Here is an 18,619-nt window from a genome sequence, read left to right on the forward strand (position 1 = left end):
CTGTTTTTCCTGGCAACGGTCATGGTCCTTGAACACAACACGAGCCTAACGTGTCATCACGTGGTATATGTCTCGTCTGAGGGAGAGCACCAGAACGCCGCTCCGGGACTTCAAAAAATGGCAGTACCCATAAATCCGTACCGGTCCGTACACATGCTGCAGTTTTTGCGTGGCTGTGTCTTAGTTGTAAGCCCAGTGCCGATCTGTCATACTGATCATACAGTCAATAACGTTGTTGTTATTAGCATCTGGTTAGCTAGCTATGCTAACGAATATAAGAAGCCTTTTCCACAACCAGTGAGGTGAAGGCACATCTTTATATGATCATTATAGTTATCAAAAAATAAGAGAATACAGTAAACAGGTATAAAATACTATATGACAGTAAACAAAAGTTGTTATTAATAAACAAGAATACAGTTTCAAAGGAGAGTGATTTGTAAAATATCCATAAAGAAAAAGTAAATCTGCTTACAGTTCTGTTTCAAATGGGTATTGAGAGATGTTTCCATAGATCTCTTCATGTTGCTCTCAAAGTGCACCAGGTTGATGCTTTCAACTTCAATATTTAAAAACAAATCTTCCAGGGGGAGCAAGCCCCCGGACCCCCCTAGAGGAGGTTAGGTCCCCCCCCACTTAAATCATGTCCACATGGATAGGAAACTAAATACATTTGCACACATCTTGTGTCCATATCTTTCTGTTTGGGTGGTCATGCCACAACCGTGCACGTGCATGCGCGAGTCATGGTGAGATATCTGGATTAAGAGGTTGCTTTTTCTTTGCACAGCATGAAAGAAAGGCCAAATGAAATGGGCTGTGATTTTAGTATTTTTAAGCAGAGGTCAATAATTTGTGTGGCCCTCGGAGGATGTTGAAAAAATTGAAATGGCCCTTGAGAGGAAAAAGGTTCCCCACCCCTGCCTTAAGGACTGGTGCAAAGAAGATGATTCAGTGTCTTGAAGAAGATTGACACCCTTCTCTAAATGTGAAGCTACTGTTAGCTTAGCTTAGCACTAAGACTGTGGACAAAGGGGGGCACAGTCTGGCTGATGGTATTTGAGTAGTGTTAAGCACAGTCTTGTTTCAAAACTCTGATCACAGTGGCTACTTGAAATCCAGGTCACCCCCCCCCGGTGGAGGAGCCTGACTTTGAACCCCAGTGCAGCCCCACCTGTCCACATACCCTTGAATAACATACTTAATCCACTGACCTTGCACCCCCACCAGAGGATGAAAAGAGATAATTTAAGGATTACACTAATGTGGTAATACAACATCAACAACTCAAAAATGACTTGATTAACATCACTAAACTGCTTATCTACGTGAAAGAACATTACAATATCAATTACAAGGACACATATTCATTGCTATTAAGTTAGATCAAACATCAATACTGCCCTCTATTTTATATTCATTAGTTTCTACATAGACTCATCATTCTGAGCACGTTTGAGTATTTACACGTGAGAAGCAGGATTAGAAGGGTGAAATAAATAAATAAAATAGCATTTGAAAAGTTTTGACATTCCTTTCAGATAAGCCTTAATTATGCCTGTAAAGATTTTCAATTTGGGACTTGACTTGAGAATAGATTGCAGTGCGCTTCCATCTTCCCATTAGCTAGCAATCCTGAAATCTCATCTACAACATTAAAAACATTTTGCTTCCAATCAATAAGGTGCTATTCACATTCCCACAAAAGGCAAGACAACAATTGCCGATTGAGTGATTTTCACCGAGCAGAAACGTACTGATGCGCAGCACGCAGGTCAGGCTCCGTGCCCTTGATGTGATTATCTTTAAGCCACCAGCACGCCCCCGATCAAAGTTAATTTAAAAAGTTGGGATAACTCAGATAGAATATTCAAACTTTGTTTAAGAGATAGATGTGCATGGACAATAGGCAATTACAAGAGGTTCAACGGGTGAAGATAATTATTGTTACCTGATTATACGGTAGAATAAATAACATGTTAGCTGTAAGAAAGTGCTCAAAATGTTAACTGGCCGGCATTACAAATCATAAATGAAGACGGCAATGAAATGAGATTTCTCTTTTTCTCCACTGATGTAATGGAGTTACTGTCAGAGATAGCAAAAGTAAACTCAACCTTTACTCAAGTAGAAGTACAGATACTCCTGTTTAAAAAATACTCTGGTAAAAGTAGAAGTACTGACTAAACTTCTTTACTCAAGTAAAAGTAAAGAAGTATGGGCTTCGAAATGTACTTAAGTAAAAAGTACCCATAACTACCAACTGTTTTAAAGAGTAACTGACCTCCCTTTATATTAATAGAACAATAATGTCATTGTTAGCTAAGGAATGTTTCGATGCTGAACAACGGCAACATGACAACGTTTTCATTGGTCCCTCTTCTTTAGAGAAGACCAGGAAATGATGGATACACGGATCATGTTCAAATCAACAGGCACGCAATGACTCTAAAGATATATAATATATATATAACTGATATCACTCAGAAATAACTGAAAGCCTTTAAAATGTTCTTGCAAAATGTTTCGCTTCGTTAGATGTAGCATTGCTGTATTTACGACCACTCTGCTGTGATGTGAAAAGGAGGAGAGACTATGAGCTGGGTCTGGCCTGGGACTCTGGACTCATTAAGGTGCAGGAAGCGGCGGCTTGGGTTGCCCGTGTGGAGAGAGCAGCTGATTAAAATCGGAGCTGCTGGCGGAGGTCGCTGACTCTGAGGCTGGACCCAATACCACCATGCAGGGTGGACAGAATGAGGGTTCAGAGGGCAGGGCGCCCTGGTCCGCACAAGCTGGTAACAATCCATATGAGAAGAAACAACCATGAACTGTCTGACTGCTGTTGGTACAATAACCTGAGTGTCTGCGCTGCAAGACAATGGAGCGGGGAAAGTGTATTAAAACATCGGGAAAAGAAATACACTGAAATAATAAGAGAGGGAAAAGGTACACAAAGACGTGGAATATATTGGGCGGAAAAAAACAATGGAGAGAATAACTAATCCTAAAAGGAAAGGTTTGTCATTTTGCAAACACGTAATGTTAGTGTTAGATGACAAGGTACTACTCCATTGAGGAAGATAGATATTTTAGATTAGCATAACTCACTGTAATTACAAAATGTGTTTATGATTAGGGGTTCTAAAGAAAACTAGGCTAGTTTCAAGTCAATGTATATCCCAAAATGGTATAATTTATTTCACATAGATTCAAAAGATGTAGCGATGAAGGCTCCTAATCAGTGGCGGTTCTAGAACATTTTACATGGGGGGGCAAAGGGGGGGCAAGAGGTCATGCCATGGTGGCATGGGAGGGCAGACAGTACGTGGTATTTTATACTGTATATAACCTATTTATTGTTAATTCATGCCCTAACACAAGTGTTCTTAATGCACAAGAGAAACAAGGTGCCCTTTGAGTCCCCCAAGCTTACCTCAACCATTTTAAATGAAAGGAAACTACAAAATGTATTTTAAAGCAATTAATTAATGGAACAGGTTGTTTTGCATTACAATGTATATTTTGTTTTTAAAAAATTGGTTTTCTTAGTATTAGACAGACATATTTGCATGTCCTCACTAAGCATTATTACATATTAATTTAATATCAAACAAATCAAAATGGCCAATTATCCCAAAATGTTGCTGCTAATACAGTATAATCACATGCTTGTCAACTTTAACTGATCAAAAATCAATTCTGAAAAAATACTTGAATTATCTATGAAATTGCAATATTGTCAGTTTGTTTCAACCCCGTCACGCCATACCATTTACCCTCCTATTAAAATAATGGATCAGTCCGTGTGTGATCTGCATTGAGGGAATTACATCACAAAAGTGTCAGTTTCTTCTCTTACCTATATTTCAGTTTTTGGATTTTCAGATTAAGATTGACAAGCTCAACATTTCAATTTATAATTAAGTACACAAATGACATCACCCATCTCTTCAGAGAGCTGAAGGTGACCTGTGCAGCAGCACATTTCAATCAATATTTGTCAATACTAAGAGCTGCTAGATTGAGCTGCTGTAATGGAACATGTAAGGAGAATAAGAACATACCATGTGGTCCAGCTGGAGTTTCATCTGCCTCCTGATCCCTGCCTCTGGCCCTCTTTCTGACACTTCATCTTTATTCCTCACATACATTTCTTCTTCTTCACTAATGTCTTCATCTCCTCCTGGCTTCCTCCTGCTCTGACCCTCCTGGTCTCTTCATCTCTCTTTTCCTTTTCCTCTTTCTGTTCGTCCTGATCACTTCTCATATGTATTTGTGTTGTTGTTGAATCACTCCTATACTCTGGCCTGCAAGAGTCTACTTGTGAAAAGCACTGGTACAAATGCTTGTATAACTTTACACGTTAGGGCCATGTAGCCTAGCTAATATGTAGCATATCATAAATATAACATCAGAAAGTATTGATCAAGCGCACACAGGCAGCTGTGTTTGGATCCAGTTTTTACGGTAAATGATGTATCCTGGTTTCATTGATCTGGCCTCATTGCTGTGATGTGTAGTTTACGTGGATTTAAGAGTAGGCTATCGCGTAGTTTAGCAAAGTGATCGATCTCCCAGCTAACGCTGTCTGCGTAGTATTTTGAAACGTAACGCCCCAAACAGCGCCCGTCTGTTAAACGCTATCGATTCAAACGGCTGAGTTTTATTAATATTTAGTTTCAAGCTCTCGTCCTTAGTAAAAACAAAACTAGTGGAAAGGGAAATGCTCCCTGGGGAAACTGATCCATAGGTGCTGGGACAGCTCGCTCCCTCTCTACCCAAAGACTTCAAAATTGCAAGAGTAACCCCCCTGCACAAAAAGGGCAGCAAATTGGACCCAGGCAACTACCGCCCTGTTTCTATACTTACCTCCATCTCGAAAGTCATGGAAAAAATAGTATATGAACAGGTCGAAAAGTACCTTGCGGAAAAGAAACTAATCTATGAATTTCAATCTGGCTTTAGAACATCCCACTCCACTGACACATGCCTTCTTTATTTGAGCGACCACATCAAACAAGAGGTGGACGAGGGCAAATACTGCGGCATGGTGATGCTGGACCTACAAAAGGCTTTTGACACTGTCAATCACCCCATTCTGATTGACAAGCTAAAAGCAATTGGTTTTGATAAACTATCGGTGAGCTGGATGCAATCCTACCTGGAGGGGAGAGAACAGATGGTGGAGGTAAACGGTACTCTGTCCCCCCCCCCCTCCCAGTGAGCTGTGGTGTTCCACAAGGAAGCATATTAGGTCCGTTACTGTTCCTAATTTATGTAAATGACATGTCATCAGCATGTGACTGCAACTTGTTCCTGTTCGCGGACGACTCAGCCCTGCTGGTCTCTGACAGGAGCAGATTGCAGGTTAAAAAAACCCTCAGCTCCGAGCTCGGCAGAATCTGCACCTGGCTCGCCGATAATAAATTATCATTACACCTGGGTAAAACAGAGTCCATTCTCTTCGGTTCTAAACATAATCTCAGCAAATCCGACGACTTCTCAGTTGCAGTGGGCGACATTATTGTCACAAGTAAGAAGGAAATTACATACCTAGGATCTATTCTTGAGGCAAACCTCTCCTGTGACAAAATGGCATCCAATGTAATAAAAAAAGTCAATCAAAGAACTAGATTCCTATACCGGATCTCCTCTCTGGTAAACAAAAACACCCTGAAAACTCTGGCAGTAGCACTCATTCAAGGTTACTATGACTATGCTTGCACGTCATGGTACCATAGCACCTCCAAGGCGCTAAAAATAAAACTTCAAACATCGCAAAATAAACTGGTCAGACTACTGCTTGACCTTTCATCTAGAACCCACCTCACCTCTGCCCACTTTGACAACCTAGGATGGCTTAGAGTAGACGACAGAGTACAGCTACTTGCAATGGGCCTGGTCTACAAGATCCACTACACCTCTATGGTACCCATGTACATGTCAAAATTCTTCCCAAAGGTCAAGGAATACCATGATCATAACACCAGAGGGAGCTCCACAAATCATGTGAAACCCAGATTTGGCACAAAAAAGGGGGAATACACGTTTCGCAATTATGCCACATCAAGGTGGAATGCTCTTCCCACAACTGTAAAGGAAAGTAAAATTATACTTACCTTCAAAACCTCTCTTAAAGAGCACCTTCGGGGGAGAGCATTGCAAAACTGGCCCCGGTAATGGTACAAATCTCAACCTGTCGTTCAATGGACAGCTTCCCCCCCCCCCATCTATGTATATACTCGCATTTTAGACTCTGTTACTAACTGTATATCTGTAGACTTGGTATGTCTTAAATGTCCGGTTAGGATGTATTAGAACGAAATCTAAAATGAAAATTGTAAATAAGCAATCTGTATGTAAAAAACCACCTGTATGTAAATTGTAAATAAGCCATCTGTATGTCAAATATGTCTTATATGTCTTAAATGATATGATGAATTGGAAATGGGGGACCCTGATGTAAACAAGACGAAAGTCTTTCTCTGGTCTGCATCCCCTTAACAATTGTATGTTTTGAGCTGTACTGTACTGTACCCAATATACAAGCTGTTAATAAACTTTTCAATCAATCAATCAGTCAAACTCTGCAGCGGTGTGAGCCGCGGTCTGTGTGAACGCCGCTCCGCAGTTTAATGCAGGGCCGTGGCTGTGTTTTTAACGGGCCTAAAATGATATTTTAAATGATTCACTTTTAACTAATGTAATGCTTGTTTTGTAGCTTGAGAAGCTTGTGGAAATAGTGTAGGTTTGTTTTAGTACAGTTTTAGGGAAACAAATGTTAGGCGGCAGCTGGGGGGTAAGGCTCTACAGTGGGGGGGGGGGGGGCAGCTGCCCCCCCTTGCCCCCCGTAGATCCGCCCCTGCTCCTAATATTGTATTTAATTTGCTATACCTTACATTTTTAATACCTGTTAAAAAAAAATGTTTGTTTACATTCATGTTTCCATTATAATTACACTTTTTTCTTTTTTCATTTTGCTATTCGTATTTCAAAAGGTGTTGACTTTGGCTACTTAAGGGTTCTGGATGTTTCTTTGCTGGAAAAAATAAATAAGAACAAAAGGAAAAAGGAATATTTTGTTTTCAACACTTCAGTGGCAGCAACATTATTTTATGAATAATTGAACATTCATTTATTATTAAGAAAACCCTCTGGGCATATTTCAAACAACCAGATGTGTATATTACTGCTATTTGTTCTCTTGCATCGTCAGTCAAACATTGATGTATGCAAACATACCAGAGCTGCAGATGGGCAGGTATGTTTTGCTCAAGGACACTTTGACGGTGGTTGGAGGACCATTGACCCTCTGCTTCTCTGGTTGTAAAACGGTATGTCTAACCAGGGTGACCATGTCTTCACATTACAAACTAAACTCTTTATGTGGGACCAACTGTGTGAGCGTCGTGAGGTCAAACATACATGTACTGCAGGACATGGACTCCCTGTTTTTCTCCTCCATGTGATGTTTGTGTGTTGTGGTGTGTGTTAAACTTTCACAACGCCTGTGATCAATACATTTCTATTAAAGCACTTAGGGCTGTCATCAGTTAGAATCACCAGGTACCGACGTCAGTGTCACGGAGAGACAAAGAAAGGTAAAAGGACAGAGAGCACTAATGAGAGCTGGCATGAGGCCCAACCCTGCAGCCGATCAATAGCACTCTGAAGCCAAGCACTCTGCACTACAATCATACGTGTATGCATCGATCGCTGATTGATAAATAGCAATACGTATCCAGAACCTGCTCATAGCTGGAAAAAAATAAGGAGAATCCCCTTGTTCTGCCCTTTTCATTAAACAATAAAAATAACATGTTTGACATAAATACTAATATATGTTTCAAGTCCAGAACATGCATTAAAAGATGGCTCTCAACATTGAAATTGAACAAGTAGCAGGTTTTTTATGACAGTAAATGTAAAGCATGGTGAGTCAAGTTACCATGATAACTTCTTCTCAGAGTTTTAAAGTGAAACTTGGAGTATTACATTTGCCAAACATGGCAACAATACATGAACACATGCATGTCATCAAAGGGGCTGAAGTAGCTTTGTTTAACAACATGGTCAAATTATTTTAAACAAAAAATATGACTGTCTCCTTTTTCATGCAAAGGTGTTACCACAAACCAAAATGTTATCTAAACTCGACCGTGGTTGATTGAATGAAACTGGTTACTCTCTGACAAGCTGTCTGTTATCTTATTTATAAAACTACTATGTGTCAACCACTGTGACGTACACGGCACTGTGCTTTAGTTCGAAAAAGTGTGGCACATCTGAACCAGAAATACAAACCTGTCATTACTTTTATGAGGAAACAAGGCGTTTATAAATAAGACTTTGCAATGTGTGAATCCTCTGACACAAAAAAGGAAGAGTTGACGGATGCACTCTCTTTTTGATTAGCTTTTTTTAACAAGTCACATTGCCCGCTGAAATTAGTAAAAGAGAACAGTTTCCTTTGACTTTATTAAATATATATATACAGTATATATAGTTATTTATTCACATATGACGTCCTTGCATTTTATTCTCATAAACATGTTTTTAAGTCCCAAATGTCTAATAATTCATCAGAGATTTTGAATTATCTGTTCAAATAGCTGTCTGTCAAAGAGATATGAATGGATCACATAAATATATTTAAAAAAAATACTATTATCAATGGTTGCAGATCCAAGGACAAACTGACACAAAATATGTATTTTTAATATATTAACAGAGTTTTTAAGCTGACTTCTAGAACATCTGCTCCTATATAGGCCACATTTACATTAAAAGTAGGATGTAATTTGTCCTTTAACTCAAAATAAATCCGGTCCCAGCTCAAAAAGCCCTCGAGAAATCCCTCTGGAGACTGAATCTTATGGTGCAAAGCTGGACATTAATTTCTGTTCTGAAACTCCTTACCATTCACTGGGTAAAGTGCTCTCCTGCTTTCTTCCTAAAATAACATCTAAGCCACAGTCTGCCTTCAGTTTCTGCAGAAATCAAACAATTGATGTAACATGCAGGTAGACGGCGTCCAGAACAACACACTGTTCTCACTGTCAGCCGCGTGACCGCCCATATCATCCTCACCTGCCCAGTGGAATGTGAGCTACAGGGATGGAGGCACAACAGGGAAACATGAGAAACAGCAGCACGGCGTTGATTTGATTCCTGACAGCAAGACATCTCTTATCACAACCAACCAGAATCAGAAGTAAACCATGTGTAAAATATAATGCACAGTGTGAAGTAAAAACTTCTTTGCAGCAATGTTGAGCCAATCATGAAATGAGGGAAACTGGATTTGCCTTAGTCAATACACTGATATTTATTGAGAGACAAAACGGCCGGAGGATTAACAAAGCAACTCCCACTGTTCAATGCAAGCTGCCAAAATTAACTCTGCCCACACAAAGACGGAAGCGCTCGAACCTGGTCTCTGAGAAGGGGCGGAGCCCAGAAACGCGGGCCTTTACCCCAATCGATTACAGATGAACAGACAAAGAAACTCTGTCTGAGCGGGCAGTAAACCCTTCCCCCACACAGAGAAAGAGTAGTCACTCATGTGAAGTTTCTCAGGTCAGCTAAGCATCAGACTAAAATATTCCTTTACACACAGGAGGTTTCATGTGTGATTGTGACACGGGGAGGTATTCTGTTAAAAACACTATCATTAAGTCCTAGCAAGAATCTGTCATTGGGGTACAATTATGTATGAATTATTTGAATAGAGTAATTTTGGAGCAACAATTTTGTTCGCGTTGTAACAAAATTGGCAAAAAAAATTACATTTCTGAAACAGCGTAAGACATACCTGGAGATATATAATCTGCTACCATTGGTAAAAAAGTTCAGTTTTTAAATATATATGTTCAATGTGAGACTGAATGTTTTAGAAAAATTGATTGGGAAACACCGTAGCAAACTGCAAGCAAGAAAAACACGCCTTTAAAAAGTTTCACATCACAAAGAATTCATTCAAATTGACATCCATTACTTCTCAGAGTTAGTGTTACATACACAAACTTCCCTGTTGCTGGGGTGCCGCTAGAATTAAATATAAATAATTTAAAGTAGTGATAAAGCCAGACAGTATCACTCATTCTTAACAGGTACAACTTGATCAAAACACAATCAACACTTGATGCGTAGAGGTGTGTCTCCGCACAGTACGTTTGAAATGTAACTACACAGTTAATTGGGCTGGAATATATGTTGGATAAAAAGAAGAAAAAATGTACAGTTGCAAGGATTCAACACAATCAGTGTTGGTGTGAAAATGAAAATGTAGGTGTTAGGTGTGAAAATGTAAAGTATGTAGACTTATAACCATGAAGATGATGCCAGAAACCAGTAGAACATTTATTCTAAGCTAAGATAGCTAGCTCCTTGCTTGATATTTAACACACAGAGACATGAACAGTAGTATCGTGTTTCCCATGTTCTGTGTCTATCTCTATTGCCACTATTCAAGATGTAAAAAGAAAACAAAAGATTAATTGAAAAAAATTAATGTTGGCCAATTACAAATTCCCTTTCTTAAAATTCTGAAATATCCGGTATGATAATTATATTCTATATATATATAATTTCAGCTTAGCATTGTGGTTATGTTTCAGAGCCTAACAACCTCATGAATGATTTTCATATTACACCAGTGATTTATTGTGTTATGTTTTATGATCTACAATGTTATCTGTATGTGCACTAAGGCTGTCACAATATCAGATTTTCACTAGCCGATCATCTTGGTCAACATATCAATTACAAATATAACTTTGTTTGTTATAATTGTATTTTATGAAAGATCAATTACACTCATGTATGTAGTAGGGGTGTAACGGTTCACAGAAGTCACGGTTCGGTTCGTACCTCGGTTTGGGGGAAACGGTTCGGTACGGGTTCGGTACAACAAGAAAAAGCAAAAAAAAGTCCCAAATTTATAATTCTAGGTTTGTTTTTTATTTATTTTGAACAGTAGTGCAAGTTTCAGTTTAAAAATAAGGAACTTTAACATTTTGAATAATTAACTTTATTACACAGTTAAAAACAAACCACAAACAGTACCACACACAATCAGAAGGCCTTATTATCTATAATGGCTGATGTCAAACAAAAAGGTTCAATAAGCTGTAAAACTAAAAAGAATGTCTTGAAAATATTACAAAATAATAAATAAGATAGTGTTACAATCACTTTCAATCACAATCAATAAAAGCCGGGGTCCTCTACTATTGCATAAGGGCGCAGCATAGCCGTTGAAAAACATATGCCAAAAGCTTCCGTTATTTATTTTGGTCTCTCGGCTCTCATGTCTCTTGGCTTCTTAAGAACAGCGGGGATAAGCTGCTGTTGTCTTTTGCCGGGCTCCGGTGATTGGCAAATCTGGGTGATGCCTTCTGATATGATTTAGCATGTTTGGCGTGTGTTACCATTAGCATACCGCACTGCTGTCGAACAACGCAGACACACGGGCCTTTTTTCAATGTCGAGTAAAGCTGCTGCAGAGCCACTATTTCAAGTATACTACGTCATCGAGTGACGCCGAATGCTGGGCATTTAAACGTCAGCATACATGTGCTACCAAGCAAACCTCCTCGACATTGAGGGTGTTTCTCAATGTCGAGGACACTTCCTTGGTAGCACATGTACCTCTGAGTCAGATGCTTCAGAAGTGAGGCAAGAATCCTTCCTAGCCTCGGAAAACGAAGAATTGTGGAACAGGCTAAAAGGTGTGCTGGTGTGCGTCATATGCGAGGCCCCGCCTTAAATGGAGCGTGATTTCCGCCAAAGATTTGGAAATTGGTCCGTGCGCAAAGCATTGTGGGGATTTTAAGACCGCGGAGTCTACAGATGTGCAGCCTCGAAATTTCCCGCTATGAAGTAAGCCGGCCTCGGTAGAATTCCAAGTATGCTGGACATTGGAACAGTCCTTCGGCGGCACTCGATGACGTAGTATGCTTGAAATAGTGGCTCTGGAGCAGCCTTCCTCGACATTGAGAAACTCTGGCCATTTCTCAATGTCGAGTATACCTGCTGCAGAGCCACTATTTCAAGTATACTACGTCATCGAGTGGCGCCGAATGCTGGGCATTTAACATACATTTAAACAGTCCTTCGGCGCCACTCGATTACGTAGTATGAAATAGTGGCTCTGCAGCAGGTTTACTCGACATTGAGAAACGGCCACCCAGTGAAACGGCCACCGTCCTCGTCCGATCCTCCACTCGCACTCCATCGTTATTGTAGTCGACAGGGAACCCTGTTGTTCCCACACAGCTGATTTAAAAGAAGAAGGTGGTTCTTCTAGCTCCTGTGTGTTATCTGAAATCGCAATACTAACGTTTCTTCTTCTTTTATTTGGTCGTTTTGTCCATGGATGTATAATAAGAACTGGATACAGCGTGGGAGGCGGGTTCTTGTTCTTTCCTATGAGAGCTGCTCATTGGCACATGAAAACAAAATGGCCCAACTTTTGAGAGAGCGAAACGTCATGAAAGTATTCATATAATCATATGATCTGTTATTATTGTGCATCCATGGGTAAAGGTAAAACTCATGTAGTACTGAACACGTCACATGAACGTGCCGGGCGGCGCGGTCCTGTGGGTTAGTTGTGCGTTCATAATGCCGAGGAAAATAACTCTCATTATAACGTTATTAGCACATTTTACAACTTGAGGACCGAATGTTTTTAATAAGGGCTATACAAATGTTCATACTGGGTTGTTTATATAGTTTAAAAACAATTATCCAACGATTTACAGACATCTCTTTCCCAATGTTAGTCAATGGGAAAAAGTCTTTCCGGGCCCAGCGACTGATACGGAAGTGTAGTACCGCTGTATGGCCACAACGAATATTTTCCTCAGAGTCCGGCGCACTTCCTGGGGGCTTGGTTTTGTTCTGTTTTCTTCTTCTTCTTCATTTGTTGTTTAAGGGCGGCTGGCAGCTTTTAGGTGCAATACCGCCCCCTGGAATATATATAGTGTAATGGACACTGTCCTGAATGACAGACTTTTCTCCCTCTCGTAAAAAAAAGGCGTATTCGTCGTATGACTGTATGCACCGAACCGTGACATCCGAACCGTGACATCCTAATCGTGACGGTACGGGACGAATACGGATACCGTTACACCCCTAGTATGTAGGTGTTTTAACCAGTTAAGCCCCATACAGCCAGAACGTAAAGAAACTGAAATGACTTAAGAACTGATTCAATATAATATGTGTATTGTTCACATGTTATCAATATGTGATATTCTAAATATGGTCGTTTTACCAGTGTTACAGTACATGAAGAAACTAACATTTCTTTAAGGCTTTAGTGTATCATTATGCAGCCAACAGAAACATTGAAAGTCACCTACTGTCAACCCAGTCTCACGGCATTTCGTGTTCACCAACACGATTTTTAATCTATTGATTCGTGTTCACCAACACGATTTGCCCCTTTTTTTCGTGTTGCACAGCACGATTTGAAAAGCAAAGTATTTCTACTGCCTGCAGCACGTCTTTTTCTCCGGTCGGGTCGAGGAAGACCGGAAGCTGTGTGGTTCATAAAAACATGTTCTTACTCGATATCAAGCCACAGTTATTGCTTTTATTTGAAATCGTATAATTTCGGACTTTTGTTGCCGTCTGTGAGGAAAATAAATGGGGCTCAGAGCCTCAGGATACGGAAATCTGTATTTTTAAAATCTTTTTTTCCTTCTAATTTGTTATTCTTTTCAAAATAACACACTTTTATTTACTCACCAATAACACACAATTATCCTTGCTTTTATTTATTGGTTTAATTCCATAATCTTGGGCTTTTTTGGCGTCCGTCAGGAACTGAATTTCAAAATAAATATAACCGGAAACAGACGTACTATAGGCATTTCGAGCGATTACCCAAGATCCTCAGCTATGGTTTTAAGCTCGCTTATTGGATGTTTTAGCCGCAATGCATGCTGGGATTTGGTGTTTATATGATATGAAATCCGGAAAACATTTTAAAAGAATAAAATAATAATTAATTCCGAGCGCTCTTGCTTTTCTCTTTGAAAGTCATCACATAACGGCATTGTAATACACGGTTCGGCTGCATTGTATATTACAGATCTGCCGTAGTTCTTTATTTATAGAGCCCTGATGAGAAGACCTTTGGAAAAACTGAGAAAATGCCGCCGAAACTGAATACTTGACGTGGATCATAAATATATTCAACAATTAAACAACATCTTCAATTTCTCTTCACACAATACGTCTCCTTGCAGTATCAACACTAATTCGGCTGACTTTTACATTTGATCTAATTCACAGATAGGTTATATTTACACCAGAACGGTGCACAGCTGATATAAAAGGACTGTAGTTTTTAAAGATATTACTGATTTTCTTTGAATGTAAGAATGTAAATACTGAGTCTGAAATAGTATAGCAATATGCTGTAAAATTATGTGAAAGCATGCATAAAACTACACATCTTCAGATGTTGTACGAAAACATAAGTGTCCTACACTAATAATACAACGTTATTATGGCTGTGTGTACCTTGTGTGCACCTCCTAGTGGTTAAAGCACGTTATTTAATTATTGTGTTTTATTTGATTAAAAAAATATTAAGAGTACATACTTTCATAGGAGGAAAGTATAAATATAGAATATAAAAAATCAAGAAGATACTATATGTGATCTCTACAATAAAACAGTTTAGTGCAGAATGTACAAAGATATTAATAGGAGGAGGTGCAAAACAGAAAAACGAATTAACCTTTATTTAAACATTAAATAACAGATTAAGGTCTTCTTTTAAATAAGAAAAAAACTTTGGGGGTATCTATCTACAGATAAATATTAAGCCTGACAAAGTACTTAACGTCTAATATATTCAGGGGTGCACATAACTTTTTTGCCCTGGTTCTCAAAGGAGCACCTGGAGATGTTGCTTGGTGCTCATCCTTAAAATGAAATAAACCGTAACTTTGGAGGGGGTGTTGACTTTATTTGCCAGACACACGGCACATAACACGCAGAGGTGAACACAGAACACATATGCAGTGGTGAACACAAGACAACATTAGCACGACCAGTAATCCTACAAGCTGTCATCACTACCCTCCTGACTGTTCTCCTCACTGTCTTCCTCTCTGTCAGACATGGTAGCTGATGATGTAGGCCTACTTCTTTCTCTCTGGTTGAGTCTGTGATTAGCTGCTTGCATCCACAAGTCAATAGCTGGGTTTGGGTCGAAAGTCTCTGTTGTCATCTTAGACAAGTGGATGTAATCAAATAAGTATGTGAACATAACCAATAACCTACCATAGCCAATAACAAATGAAACTTATTTTATTTGTGTTGTTCATTCATATTTTACCTTAACATTTATTTATTTATGGATCTTTTTTTTATCTCTCCAGTTTTAAAGGATATTTTTGGTTACTGTCCTATAGTATACATTGGAATGATTTCAAACCTGTGTATCCCAATAATTATAAAGGAGTGCCTTGGAAATGTGTGTTTACATAAATTGTGACCAAACCGTTTGAACTTAGACTAAAGTGAACTATCTAAACACTCAGAGTCTTTACCTCACTGAACTGTAGTTATCAGCCTCTCAGTCTGACTGGAGAGGACTCTCCCTCCACATCATTGTAGAAACATCTTCTTCTTATATCCGTTAGAGCAGCTAGCACCAGATTCTAATAACAACAGCCCTAACAATCCTCCCTCTCTCCCACGCACACTCGCATTTTGGCTGTGAGCTGCGGGCGCCAGATAAGCCAACATCCCCCATTTTCATCACTTACAGCGCCCATCGTACAGGGCAAATGAAACGTGTAACCGGGGTGAAAAGGGTGTTACATTTACTTAATTATGAATGTTGTTACATCAAGGCCGAACATTAGGATGAGCGCCAACGGTTAAAACAATGTTTTTCCCTCCCAGAGCTGTCAGCGCAGCGCCTCCACAGATCTGGCGCCCTAGGCGAACATCTATAACGCCAGTGCTACGGGCCGGCCCTCAGTTAATATGCAACTCGCAAATATCTTTCTCTCTCTCTTCTCTCCTCTCTTCTATCTCCTTTCTCCTCTATTCTCCCTTCTCTCTCTCCCTCTCTCAATGTTGGTGCGCAAATGCGCCTTTTTTCAAATGACCCGGTGCTCTTTTTTTGGCGGAGGTGCGCATGCGCACCTGCGCACCAGTTATGTGCAGCCCTGAATATATTGCTTTCCTGCAATGTTAACTATGTTGAAGCACTTATTTTAACTGATATTATACATATGAATTATACTCTTATGTATGTAGATAGAATAAGAAATGTGCAGAATATGACAGTTTAATGGTGGAGGTACACACATATTGATAGATGTCTTGTAATGCACTGTTGAGGAACCTGTGACCCAAGTGTGTCATTCATTGCATAACTACACCGTAGTTGTGTATATGATATGTCAATACACCTTTGAAAATCTTGAAAGGGATGTGCAAAATAGCCATAATATACCGTCTTTAATGAACTATTAGTAGAGAATAACGAGTAATGAATATACTTTATTACTCGTTTCCATTCATGTAAATTGCAGATACATGTTTAGTCTTCTCAAGCACCAACTATCAAATATCTCTCCTGATTGTTGGCACTTGAAAATCACCTTACCTGAATTTTACTCAGGTGTAACTAAAGTCTGATTTAAGGGTTGTTTATATTTCACATAATTAATCAGAATCTGCAAAGTAACTCAAATAAATGCAGTGGAGTAAAAATACCAGGTTAACCTCTGAATTGTAGTGGAGTAGAATTACAAAGTAACAATGAGCTGTCATGTGGGTATTAATGCTGCGCATTATGGACACAAGCGATTTTCACCCATTTATTAATTATATGTTTTACATTTGATAACACCAATGTGTTTAATACTTGCAATTTCTAATTGTGGGAAAAACGAAAACGTTCAGTAGAGACGTCCCATAGAACATTTTGCGAAATACAATAGCCAGCATGTGTAGTTCTGGGGGGGCGTTCGATTCCAGTTTTGGATAGTCTGGCATGGTTTCGTTCCATTTCACACAGCTGTTTGACGCTCTGCGTAACCTTACGGGGACTGTAGTCCTAAACGATAGCTGGGGATTATGGGTAGTGTAGTGTCTTCGGCCATCCTAAACTCAGAAATGTTGACAATCGCAATGATGCGCGAAATGTCCCTTATAGGCCTACGTCTGTTTCCGGTTATTTTTATTTTGAAATTCAGTTCCTGACCCTGACGGACGCCAAAAAAAGCCCGATATTATGGAATTAAACCAATAAATAAAAGCAAGGATAATTGTGTGTTATTGGTGAGTAAATAACAGTGTGTTATTTTGAAAAGAATAACGATTTAGAAGGAAACAAATATTTAAAAATACAGATTTCCGTATTCTGAGGCTCTGAGCCCCATTTATTTTCCTCACAGACGGCAACAAAAGTCCGAAATTATACGATTTCAAATAAAAGCAATAACTGTGGCTTGATATTGAGTAAGAACATGTTTTTATGAACCACACAGCTTCCGGTCTCCCACGACCCGACCGGAGAAAAAGACGTGCTGCAGGCAGTAGAAATACATTGCTTTTAAAATCGTGCTGTGCAACACGAAAAAAAGGGGCAAATCGTGTTGGTGAACACGAATCAATAGATTAAAAATCGTGTTGGTGAACACGAAATGCCGTGAGACTGGGTTGCTACTGTATGATGTGTACTTGGTAATGTAACACTGCAGCAGAATTCTGGATTTATTCACGGCGCTAGGTACATGTTTGTAATCTCCAAGAAACTACAACATGACAAAAGGAAAAGCCACACAGTATTAAATATCAATGCCCTGTTACATAACCTCAGACAGGGACATATTCAGATAAGGTTATTTCATGGTTAGCTACACCACTCTGAGGCTGAATCACCAACATCAGGGAAACACTGATAAGGGCAAAATATGATTCCTTTTTTAATGACTTGGTTGCAAACAGCAGAGAAATCAATAAGCAGTTAATTACAGGCAGGATGTAACTGTTATCAGCTGTGTACACTCATCTTCACGCCTACTCAAGGAGCTGACATCGTACGGCAGAACATAATTACTGAAGTACATGACAGCTTATAAGTTTAATAATTAAGACAATAACACAGCAATTTACAGTCATTTAAAAAACACACAGTAATCAAGAACCTGCTTATCTAAACACCAAGTGTACAGATTCAACAAGCCCTTGATAACAAATCATTGGAAGAGATATCAAGTGCCTGAATATGTTAAAGGGGACCTATCATGCACTTTTGCACGTCTTTTATACATGAATATGTGTCCCCGGTGTGTCAGGGAACTCACCAAAGAGGTTTCTCAATACTCAAATTTCCCCCCCCTGGACTCCTCGGTCCTCCGGTAGTGACCCGGAAATGAATTTCAGCTCGCCATGTTGAAGGACATCTAATTTCTCTAAATGCACATCAAGGACCGAGCATCGAGCATCGAGGAGGCTCTCTGGAGGAGCTCTAACCGAGGAGACACTGATGGGTCCTCCACGGTCCTCCACGGCTCCTCCGCGGATGCATTTCCGGGAACGGTGGAGACGCACGGCCGGACTTATCTCAGCCAAT

General features: G+C 39.6%; 1 protein-coding gene across 1 annotated transcript in view; it reads right to left on the minus strand.

The window, feature by feature from the left end:
- The window catches only part of si:dkey-238f9.1 (chemokine-like protein TAFA-2), a 111,953-nt gene that overhangs the window by 10,512 nt on the left and 82,822 nt on the right, over positions 1–18,619 (minus strand). The window lies entirely within an intron of this gene.

This window comes from Gymnodraco acuticeps, unplaced genomic scaffold (genome assembly GCF_902827175.1).
Source record: "Gymnodraco acuticeps unplaced genomic scaffold, fGymAcu1.1, whole genome shotgun sequence".
Taxonomy (NCBI): Eukaryota; Metazoa; Chordata; class Actinopteri; order Perciformes; family Bathydraconidae; genus Gymnodraco; species Gymnodraco acuticeps.